At 37.0% G+C, this 12,584-nt stretch overlaps 1 long non-coding RNA gene across 1 annotated transcript; it reads right to left on the bottom strand.

The window, feature by feature from the left end:
• Positions 1-4,179: 4,179 nt before the first annotated feature.
• LOC135236936 (uncharacterized) lies at positions 4,180-8,041 on the bottom strand. The gene is made up of 3 exons (XR_010324714.1): positions 7,784-8,041; positions 7,068-7,149; positions 4,180-6,291 (listed from the first exon to the last, which is right to left on the bottom strand). It is a non-coding gene; the product is annotated as an uncharacterized LOC135236936 (long non-coding RNA).
• Positions 8,042-12,584: the final 4,543 nt, after the last annotated feature.

The following is a 12,584-nucleotide window of genomic DNA, read 5'->3' as shown; positions in this document are numbered from 1 at the left end:
TGTACATAGTCTTATAATAATGAATGTACTTGTAATGTTTAGCATTCATGTTAATGCTTATACTGTACATGTTATATGTTGCTCGATACTGAGCCAACAAAACTTTTTTTTTCAAAGCACCTTCTTAGTGTTGCCCCACTCCTTAACGTTGCTGAAGAAGGTAAAGTCAGTCACCCCAAAACTGGTAAGACCAGTCACCTAAGGGACAATCATCCAATCACACAACTTGCTGTAAGATACTGTTGACTGTCATTTCAAATGAAAGCCTTCATCATGGGATAATCAGTTACATCTTATTATGGCCTCCAGGGGACTGTGCTATCTTCTATAATTAAGTAATTTACCAATGGAAGCCCTTTCTAACTGTACATCTTTAACTGTATGAACTCACTGCCTGCCAAGCTGAATTTGACAAATTAATAAATTAATAAAATGCTTATCCTGGCAGTTCCATACATGCTTATATTCAAGGCCAGAGCTGCTGTAACATGCTTATATCACCAAATGCATTATTTCAGTGGTATTAGGTTAATGTAAGTAATTAACATGTATGTTTCATGTAGAATATGTTCTCCTTATAATGGAGTTGCCGTTTTTGTCTGTTTGGAATGTTTAATTGCTTGTACTGTACATTGTACATATTAGTTCATTTTTTAACATTATTATTTTCGTTAACTTGCACATGTGTATGTGTGTGAGAGAAAAATGTGTGTGTGTGTGTGATTTTGAGATATTGTGTGTGTGTGTGTGTGTGTGATTTTGAGATATTGTGTGTGTGTGTAAGTATAAGAAATGTGTTAGAGTTTGAAAGTGGGAGTTTGTGTGTGAGAGTTTGTGCACATCTGTACAGAAAGAGAATGAGTGCGTGCGTGTGTGTGTGTGTGTGTATGTGTGTGAATGGGGAAATCACATTTGGGAAAATCTAAATAATTTTCTGGCAAGGGTATTCTGGTGTCAGCCAGCCAGTGTTTATTAAATGTCCCAAAAAAGAAAAAAGAAAAAAAAACAATAAGAAATTTCTTCCTCTGCATTCATGCACTCGAGGACATACTGATCTCCCTGCAGTTTAATCAAGGTTACTACAGCAATCTGCAGCTCAGACAAGGGGCCTCATTCACTAAACCTTTCTTAAATTATTCTTACTTTTGTTCTTAAAAATGTTCCTATGAAAAAGCAATATGAGATTCATGACACATGTGCAGACCATTGTTCTTGTGAATATCCCAGGTATATGAGATTGTGAATGCTGTTTGTAAATTTTACGCGCAATCTTGTTCATGTGATTTGCATAAGGATACAGGGATACAGCCATAAACAAATACAGATATGAAAAAAATGATGAATGCCGAAATGTTCTTGGAAACGTTCTTACATGCAGTTTACGATCAAATGTGATCATTCACATGTTTTGTGAATGAGGCTCAACGCGTATCTTCTGCTAGACTTAATACTTTAGAGGGGACTCCTGACCGTAACCCACAACCAGAATGTAGTATGGAGGTCTTACTTTGTGTTTTACTGTGTAATAAGTCTGTCCATACATTTCTTATCGCATTGAGTGAGGACATATTTTGTGTTTGCTTGTGTGTGTTTGTGTGCGTGTGTGTGTGTTTGCCTTAGAAACCTCAATTCCACTGTTTTTCCTACTAAAGTACTGAGCTTCTACAGTAAAGATGTTACCATACAGTGATCACCATTTCCCAAGTTACAAATCAGCTATTGTGATTTTATGAATAATTGTTGAACGTTTTTTTCTGACCATATTTTTCAAAACAATCCTCAAATATGAGGAAGCATGTACATGTACAGTACATGGTGAGTAACATTACTTAATGAATGCTTTTACTGCAGTTATATTTTGTTACATCCTTGGTGACTATTACATTACATTACATTTATTTAGCAGACACTTTTATTCAAAGCGACGTACAAAAGTGCAATCAAGACTATCAAACGAGCAATTTTGCTCTTCGTGTTAATCAGCATTTTCAGTCATTATAACTGTAATTTATTTTGAAAAAAAGTGTAAATAAAAGGGAAAAACATTTCAATGTACGACTGAATGTGTGTGTGTGTGTGTGTGTGTGAGAGAGAGAGAGAGAGAGAATGGAAGACAGACAAACAGACAGACAGACAGACAGATGTGTGTATATATATATATATATATATATATATATATATATATATATATATATATATATATAGAGAGAGAGAGAGAGAGAGAGAGAGACTTGTTCCAGTGAGGCTGTTGGGCTGGTGCAGTTTTATAATAAAAAGGAGAATCTAGGTGGCAGCTGAAACTAATTATTAGGCTCCATACGTTTTATCATTCTATTCTTGGCAGAGGTTTACAGAATCAAGTGTAATGCCAAATACAGGAGGTTTTGCTTTTGTGAATTGTCAACTTACCGCATAAGCAGAAACAGAGAGACCGTACTGAATGTATGGTACATTAGTAACAGTTTCATCACCATTTCATCACCAGCTTCCTCAGAATCCCATTCTCATTAACTTTTTACATGTGTCCAAGGAAAGACTGAAAATTAAATAAAGGGAGAGCATTGCTAAAATTCATATAAACAAAAATGTTATGACTGGAAATAACTCATTTTAGGTTGTGTCTGAAAACGTTTTTTTTTCTTAAAATTGTTTTCATTTTAGTAGTTTTCCGCAATAGATATGCCACAAATAAATGCAGAATTTGAATTATTTCATGTAATTCATCACATATAGTTATAAAATTACAATGATTCTACCATCTTTGCAGGTAAGAAAAAATGTTTCACAACAGAGCAAAAGCTCCATAAAATACCACACTACAGTAAGTGTGCCCTTGAAGTAAGATGACAGTTGAAAAATTCCATAAATGAACTCCCTTGTGAAAGCCTTTATTTTTAAGATGCATTTGTGGTGACTGGTGATATGGTGTGTGTGTGTGTGTGTGTGTGTGTGTGTGTGTAAGAGGGGGTGGGGGCGTCTAAGCGCGCTCAACCACAGTATACACACAGGGAGCTGAGTGGTGCAAGACATGGGTAACCGGAGCAGCCAGACTGACTGTGGAGAGCTGCAGGATCGCATGTGTTGTGCGGTAAGTCTGAGCCCCGGCAGTGGTGCATTAGAGTCTCACCTGGCACACAGGAGGAGAACAGTGTAGCGAAGCAGGTATCTTCACATGGAGTAGATCATGTATGGTAGTATTTACTGACACTGCATTTAAAACACTGCAGCATGGTGGAAGTTTATCTGCAAGACTGTTCACAGTAGATTTCTCAATTTGTTTGTGGTTCATGACAAGCCCATTACATATAAACATTTTAGGTATTGCTACACGTCAGTGCAATTCAACCAAATAGAGGGGAAAAAATAATTTAGTCTTTTTTTCGCTTTTTTTTTTGCTGTCCAATAACACCATTCAGAATTTACTGCTGGCCTGAACAAAATGTCACTTAGTTTGTTGCTTGATAAAAGTATATTTCCCCATTGTAAATATGTAGAATGATGCAGAGAACAGTCAGGCAAATGGAATAATTCAACTCCTTAGAAAACGTAAACTGTAATTATCTCATTTGAAATGTTTCTTATGACCCCTAACCAGATAATCAGCAGAGAAAAGATGTCATGTGAATTCATTATATGCACTAAAATCATCAATGAGCAATAAAACTAGAAGACAGCAAAAAAAAAAAAAAACACACTATATTTACCACTTTTAACATGCGGTACTACATTTGTTTAGTTGAGGACATAACATTATTCATTGAGCAGCTGAACTAAGCACGGCATCGTTTTTATTTCGACAGGCAAATTCTCTCTCTAGATAATTGCCAAAATATTGAAATAAATAACCCCTGCCCACATGGTCTTTAATAATATCTAGAATTAAATGTAAATTAATTTCCTCTGGTGTTTGTTGTTATTATCATTATTATTATTCACAGTAGTAGTAGTAAGTAATGGCCTTTGTCTTTAGATGTTTATTTTCATGTATGGTCAATTAACAAATATATTTGTCATATAAACCCATGTAACATGAATATTATTTGCATATAATTAAAAAAAGAAACATATTTACGGTTTTAATTTTCTTGGTTTCTTTTTTATGTGCACTTGGGGTTGTACACCAGGAGGCCTTCATAATATCATGTGCCCAGAGCACCATGTTTTCAGAAGGGAAGCTGTCACCTGGAGCAAGATAACTTTACAAAGGACAAGTTGTTCTTAAGGCAGTTCTTTCTGCATTTTCATTTGCTCTAACAGATTATTTTCCCAGGGAAAGAGACATCTCTTGTAAAGCAAAATGTTTGTTAAGGAGCTAGAAACCCACCGCTGAGATCAAATCTCCTTCAGCAGAACACACACCAGAGACTTTACATCTCTTCGGGGATTCATTAACTTTATTCAGTGCACTACATCTAATGTTCTTTCCTGTGACATATTAGTCTGTTAGTTTTACATTAAAACAACATTTAATGACTGGGATTGAACCGGAAAGGATTAAGTTATCGTTGCCGCCATCATCGAGGATCTGCTCCCAATTCCAAATGGAGTTGATTATCTGCCCTCCGCACACCTCCTCAGAGGAGACATGGATGATCAGACCAGTGGCATGTCGAGCGTGAATAAAAGCTACAAAGGCTTCGATGAACCCTTTACAATTACATGCGTAAACATATATTTGCTCTTGGAATGTGCAGAAGTCTACACAGATACAAGTGGCAATCTCAGTCAACCCATTTTTCTGCCTTCATGTCACTGTTCGTTAGGCTGGATTTCTCAAAGCGTAATGACATACATCTCAGGTGCCTTGTTAAGTGCAAACATAAGGCCATAAGGCAGTGCTCTGCATTCATAAACGTGTGCCCGTTTGCTCCATGCGTAGTTTGATGATTCATTATATACGCAGACTTCCTCCACTCTCTGTCCGTAGCAGATAACAGGGCCCTGACCCAGCCGTGCTCTTTGAGGACGCAGTATTATTTGAATAAAAGTATTATTTTGTGACTTGGAGGTAGCAAGATGGAGCGTGTCCACCAGGAGAACACACAATTTGTGCTCTGGGCTTTGCCTATACTGGGCCTGGTGCTATTATTTCTCAGCATTATATATTTAAATTCACTGTTTGTTTATTAATAAGAATGGTTATTTCATGTAGTTCACTATTTATTTATTTATTTATTGACTGTATTTATCCAAGTATTTACAGCTTGTAAGTACTATATTTGTGCATTGCCCACTGTGAATAGAGTGAGAAGTTGATGGCATCTTTAAATAGTGTGTTTCTGTGAGGGCTGCCTTTTAAATTTATATTTTCTCCATTTGATTTAAAGATCAGGACACACAGAACATAGAGGACTGTGAGGAGATTGAAGCTTTACCATTGTAGAAATTAAATGAAAATGTTTTTCCTAACAACATTTCAGAAAATGTTGACATACTGAGTATTCATACACGTTTAAGCTGTCACAAGATGGCATAACAAATGATGTCAGTTTATGTCAAATGACTTTTATCAGTAAATGTTATGGCAGAAACATCTGCCATAACATTTACCAGTAAAAGTAATGACAGTTTATGTCATTTGACATAAACTGACATCATCAGTTATGCCATCTTGTGGCAGCTGTTATGTCATGCGTAGGACAGTGTTATGTCAGCCTTATACCAAAGGATTCATGTATACCAAGACTTCATATACATTACAGAAAGCAAAAATGTGAATTGAAGCAGTTGAGTTTTTTTTCAGATAAGGAGAACACAAAGATTTTAGGAAACAATTTATCATCAGTGCACTCTACATTTATTTTGTGTCATCATTGTGATGCTTCATTCTTGGTATGTGACCTGTGAAATCTCACAGTGGGAGCAGATACTGGATTTATTTATCCTTAATGTTCATGTGCAGTTGCAATCTGATCCTTGGAATTATTACTCTTTAAATGCATATCCCCTCAGTGATACGGAAAAGTGAATGAGATCACATGAGACCAGAGGCGGAGAGGCAGTCATATTGCCCAAGTTAAGGATTGTGGGGCATTTTTGCACAAGCTCTGCTCTGCATTTCGCGCACCATCAACACCTCTGTGAGTCCCTGCAATGTTTAACCAGTTGAGGTTTCCCCTTGGTCTGATGATGGAGGAGATGCTGCCCTCTCCTGGGATCCTGAGGAAGTTCACCGTGAAAGGATCTTGCGGTCGCAGGCTGTAGCAGATCAGCAGACTGCTAACGCTAGGTGGCACAGGCTGACTGCGTGCAGGAGAATCCAGCCACTGCACCGTTGCTCTCACAGGGATCCTTTCCAACAAGGAATGTGAACTTAGAAACAATTTCAAAATAGAACAAACCTAAAAACACTTCCAAACCTCATGCTGACAGTGCCTCTATTCCAGGAAAATAAATAACTCCATCTGGAGGTCAAAATTAGTTTAGGAAGATTTATAAAACACACATATTTTATAATCGCACACATTTCAAATGTTCTCTGTGAGTGGGGATTTGCCCGACCTTTTTTCTCAGTTCAATCCTTATTGGTCTTCTTACCTATTAATATTGAGGAATGCTAACTTTGGAATAAGTGGGCCTGCACATCCACAAACTGATACAGGGTGTTGCAGTGATAAGACAGGCGTACTAATATTCTATGTCTATGAAATATAGAGAAAGGGTAAAGATTTTAATTTGAAAAAAATAATGAAAAGTATTTTCAGCAGGCTTATAGAGTGATAAGACACATTTTGTCTGTCCCACTTACTCAAATGACATATTCTGTATGTCTCTTCGTCCCTTTAGATAAAGTGTTTGCCAAATAAATTTAATATAATGTAATGTCTCATGGTTTGACACAAATTTCTTTCTTAAAACACCCTCGATTCCTCTGACATGAATAGTCAGAAACTCCATAGACAACACACACAGTCATTATCCCTCTCATATAGCACAAACTGAAAGCCAAGGGCCATTACAGACTCTAATTTTCCATTTTCATCCTAAATTGCTGAAATATAAGTAGCCTCTCATTTGCGCTCCCACCTCCTAATCAGCTTTGCGAGGAATTTTAGTCCTGTTTAAACTCACACTCAGCTGGCAATGTTCCTCGGCTCTGGCTCTTAATGACTGTTTCATAGCTGCGGATTCCGGCTCCCCAGCCTCCCTCTTCAAACAGAATCAACAAATTCTTACTGTAGTACTCGGTATTGTAATGCATTCTGGTACATTTCAATCTGATAAGAGACAGGAGTAACGATTGTTGCATATTTGACCATTCTTCACCCCTCTCCCTACTCCCCTCTCTTATCCACCACCCTTCTCCTTAAATACCATTCATCATTCTTTTCTCTAAATCTTCATCTAAGCTTCGCAGTTTTTTCTTAATTGCTTGAAAGTAGTTTTAATAAACGCTGCTCTCTTTCCTATAATTGACACAAGACACAAAATGCTTGAACTTTTCATATCGCCAAAATGTATTCAAAAAATGTAAACTTTTTCTCAAAGCCACAAGTCCGCAGAGATCACAGTTTCTCTCACTCTGATAAGAATCCATTAGCTATTGCTGTCTGATCATCAAATCTCTGGCCCCATCTCCACAGTGTCTGGAGCTGCCACTCTGTTAGCACAAAGACTGCCTGTGTCTCCTTCTGCCCTTAGCCCCTCCACCTGTGTCTACCTGCGCCTCCCTCTACTGTGGCCTCCCTCTGCCTTTCCTTCCATGTGGCTCCCTCTGCCAATGTCTCCCTTCGCTTTCACCTTCTGGAAATGCTGTTTTGTCTTTTTGTCCTTTAATAAATACCTTGATTTTCACAGCTCCTGTGTCATGCTGGTTTCTATGGGAATATTACTTCTGTCCCGTCTCTACCTATAATGGTGAATCTCTTTTTCCTCAGAATCAGAATAAAGTCCTTATCTTGTGTTACTTAGTTTGTAAAGATGTTGTCGAAGAACACTTTGCAAGAGCAGAAACCATCCTAGTCTCTGGTGCTGTTGTCAGCAGCTGGAGTCTGTTGAACACTGAATCCTTGTGAGAAATACAGTAGGTGGATCATGCTCTTTGCCTCTATATGCATGTGGAGTGGTTAGTAAGTAGCACGGAGGGACATTCGGTTGATAATTGCAGATGCAGGACAGATAGGGAGAGGCACCCTACTCTCCTTATCCTGTTCTGAACCAGAGTGAAAGCTATCTTCCGCTCTACGTCAACATGCCAGTAGCTATGGGATAAGCAGTTTCTCAACATCAAACCCTGGCTCACCTGCCCAATGTGCTCAGGATTTCCAAGCCTTTGGCCTTCTCTGGGATGGATTTAATACCATGTTTTTCTTGAGGTCTAAAGCCATTTGTATTGGTCTGCAAATGCATATGCTAACATAACCTGGCTGGAAATTCCACCTTACACCAGCCTAAACTGGTCAAGCTGGTTTCAGATGTGTATTTGACATTTTTAGCTGGTCAGCCAGTTGTTCACCAGATGACTAGCCAGCTGTATAGTCAGCTAGTCCATCAGTTTTTCCACCAGATTACTCTACCAGTTTAACCAGCTTTGACCAGCTTTATTCCGCAAGAGACCAGCTTTAGCCAGACACAGACCAACTGGTAGTGTCAAAAACACAGCTTAAACCATCTTAAACCTGCTTAGAATCCCAGCTGGTATTTGCGGGAATTTTCTGCAGGGTTGTTTTCAGAGTAACAAACTATTGAAAACCAGTAATATGGCTGGGATTGTTTTTATTCAGTCATTTGAGTAAATAAGAATGCTTTTTTTAGGGTGAGTTAAAAGGATACTAAAGATAATACCAGGGAATGTGTTTGGTTTGATTCCCTCCACAAAGGGAATCATCTATTCACAGCCAACACCTGGATTTGAGTCCTCTCACTTGTGAGGTCTTGAACCAGTAATCCATTTGCATTTTAATAACATGGCCTATCTTTCCATTACAGTTTGTCATTGGTAATTTTAATTACAATTTGGGATTGTTATTGCTCTTGACAGTGAGGGATGCACACTCCTGTTTTTGTTTAACTTGATCTCCAAGCCATATTATGTAATGTAATTTTCTGTTCTTTTAAACCTCAGGAATGTAGGACCAGGAGGAGTGGGGGAGAGGTTTCTCGATATCCTGTGGGAAATTCCTCTCATGGTCCTCCGGGAACAAGCTCGCAATTTCCACTGTGTCACTGCCCATTATCACACCTCTTAATAAGGCCTGCAAATGCTTTATAGGTGAGCTGGAAGTGGAATCCCACAGAACACTCTCTCTGTTTACTGATATATTTAGACAGAGCAATGGATTATGTTGAGTAATGTTCTGTTGTGCTTCTTAATATTGTTTGCTTGATTTAATAAATGTAAACAATGGTAGCAGCACTGTACACCTTCATTATCATGATAGGTCACATTTTAGTTGAAGTGCGCTCTTATGTAGTAGGGGTGGAGGGAGATGTCACTATTTGTATTTGTATCTGTGTTTGTTCAACCAAAAAATCATTCGTATTTTTATTTGGAAAGCAGAAAGTGGGCGTGGCCAAAAGAGTAAGTGGGTGAAGTTCAACCCAAAGCCGTACAAAATGTCAAAAATCCCTGATTTTTACCATTATAATCACTGGCACTGCTATTGATGAGATGTTAAAGCGTTAAAGTCATGGTTTTTCAATGACATCAATAATAATGCAGTTTAACAACAGCTAATTTGCTTTTTTCACCAGCACTCCTACCTATGAGACACTGAAGTAAATTATAAACTCAAAAAATTATTTGCTAAATAAAAAAATAATTCCTCATCTTCATTATGAACTACTGTATGCTATGAACTCCTAATGCAATAAAAATTACAGAATGTAAGGCTAACATGTTTTGTCATTTTTTTATTTGTTCATACTTTTTCGCAACTTTGTTGAAGTCCAACTTTACTTATATGTTTGATTTGCATAAGCTTGGATAAATTAAATAAAACATTGATAAGCTTCCCTGGATGAAATACTACTTCAGCTATTATGTTCTTACTCAAATTTCCCCAGATAAAGGATACAACCCAATCAGATTGAGTTGCAAAACCTGTTATGGACCTCTTTTTAGAAGTCTCAAATAGAAAGCTGAAATAAATGTCAACGTTTATATAGATTTTTTTGTTACATTTTAAGGGAAAAGTATGATCACTGAAAAAATCCCAAAAGTGGTTACATTACACACAGTCATGTAGCTGCACTATTCAATTTATTCAAAGTCTCAGCTTCAGAGAAAACCTGAAAATATGTTGGTGGCGTTATCTCCACAAAATTCCAAGCTTATCTTTTCTTTAACTACAGCGTCCACAATTATTCATCCCCACCCTAAAGGCTTTCTCAACTTCATCAGACGATTGCAGTGAATGAATTTTGTGTGATTATATGCGCAAAGTAAGTTTAGATAGCGCTTGATTGGGAAACTCGTATCAAAGGGCTGGTTATTCAGTTGAATAGCATGCTGGAGTAGATGGCGACTTGTTCTCACCTGGGTAAAAGAACCTGTTTTATTGTTTGGGCTTGTGGAGAAAATGGCAAGAACTACTTGTATTTCTTGACTGAGTCGAATTTTTTTTTAATTTTAAAAATGCAGTTAGTTTAAGCCCAAATACTTAGGGAAGTTGTGAAAGGAGGGGGATATACCATTTACGGTGTTGGAGTAATTTTTATCCAAAAGTATGATAGTGTCACTCTGGCCTATCTAGTGTTAAGGGAAACTCTCGCACACTATCTCTCTGTAGGTGTGTCTGTGTCTGTCTTATTGAGAAATGTGGTGCTGAATTCTGAGCGAATCACATCAAAGAGATAGGAAAAAAGACCCGAATCCAAATAACATTGTGTTTAGACATGTTATTTGACACATTGGAAGATAAAAAAACCTACTAATTTTAAATAATGCAATACTGATTTTCTATTAAATTCCGGTATGTTACCATATAAAAATATGCAAATTCTCTTCTTTCAATTTTTTTGTTAATGTTTTTAAAAATTAAAAAAAATAACAAATTTTATTTTTGAAGTGTAATTGAATCCAATAGTTTTTTATATAAATATTACATGAACATTATACATTTTATAATTTAATTAATTCAATTCATTCATTTTGTAATTACCAGGCTATTTGTCAAATGTTATAGCATAGCCGATGCTCCTTTGTAAATTTAAATTTGTGAATGCATGCTCCTTCAGAAACTGTAGGCTACAGTGCAGTATAGAATGTTTTCAGCCAGGTTTGTCTGAAGTGTATTAAAACACCACACAGCTTGTTTGAGATAGGACAAAGGTTCTGCTCTTTGCTGTTCATTGTCTCTTTTTTATGTTTGATTGATTGATTGATGTTGGTTGGGGGCAAGTGGTTGGGTGGTGTGACTGAATGGCTCTTACATGAATTGTCTTTCAGTTTATAATATTGGATTTAAAATATGAACTTATTTATGCATATGCAAGGTGTTGTGGGTGGGTTTAGTGTTTTTCTCCAGTCATGAGCAAACCACTTGTGCTGGACTTTTGCAGTTCTGGGACAAAATCATCCAGTGAATTTGACTGAATCTGATGATTTAGGTCTTGGAAAAAAGAATTCCTTTTGAATTTAGTCAACTATCACTGCCTGTAACTAGTTCTATCCATCTCCTACATAATAATCTCCTTGTTCCCAGTGATTTGGATCCAAAGTCTGGATGTTCCACACTTGCACTCCTCACAGTCATAGAGGCTAGTTACTTAAGACCTAAGCCACTCGGCTCTGTCTTTCCTGACTTGTCTGCTGTGTTCAACAGTCGACCACCATATCCTGACACGTGTACAGATAGACACCAGCATATGTTCGGAGACAGCAAAAGCGATCTTATGGCAGTAGCTATTTTGTTTTTTAATCCACAGGTGCCCTTTGCGATCATCCATCCATACAGAAAAGTGATATACATTATTTATTATATACTTACACACATTTCAAATATATTGCGAAGATATATTTTAAATTTCAAAATTGGCCACTTTAGCATATTTATGACATGTATTCCCATATATTTAAATATAATAATATAGTAATATTTTGAAATGTGTATGTAGAGTATAACATAATTTTTTACATATAGTTTTAAATATATTTAAATACCTGTAAATGTAATGTATTTAATTTCCCGCTGTATATTAAATATATTTTCCACATGGACAGTCTGTGATTGCAACCAGGCCACATTAATTGAAATTAAATTAGACCTTGTTGTCCATGTCATGCAATCAGAAGATAAAAAGTAATTTAGGACATTGCATTTGTAAAATATATTATGAATGAATGAAACATTGCATTTATATATCACCTTTTCAGATGCCTAAAGCGCTTTACAGTGATCAGGGGAAATTCACCTTAGCCACCACCAGTTATAGCAGTGTATAACACTTTACATTTCAGCATTTAATAATGAGTCCAATGCGGCAGATGTAAAATGTCACCAATTGAAAGGAGGGTTGAATTGAATGAGAGTTAATAAGCACATCTGAGGTTTATCTGAGCTTAAAAGATGTTGGACTGCAGGGTCAAATGATTTCTTATATGGCTGTACAAGTCCTGGGCATGAGCTGCAGTTTGAAGGAAA

Source organism: Anguilla rostrata, chromosome 12 (assembly GCF_018555375.3).
Source record: "Anguilla rostrata isolate EN2019 chromosome 12, ASM1855537v3, whole genome shotgun sequence".
In the NCBI taxonomy this organism is placed as follows: Eukaryota; Metazoa; Chordata; class Actinopteri; order Anguilliformes; family Anguillidae; genus Anguilla; species Anguilla rostrata.
This window is presented reverse-complemented; position numbering and strand designations above follow the sequence as displayed.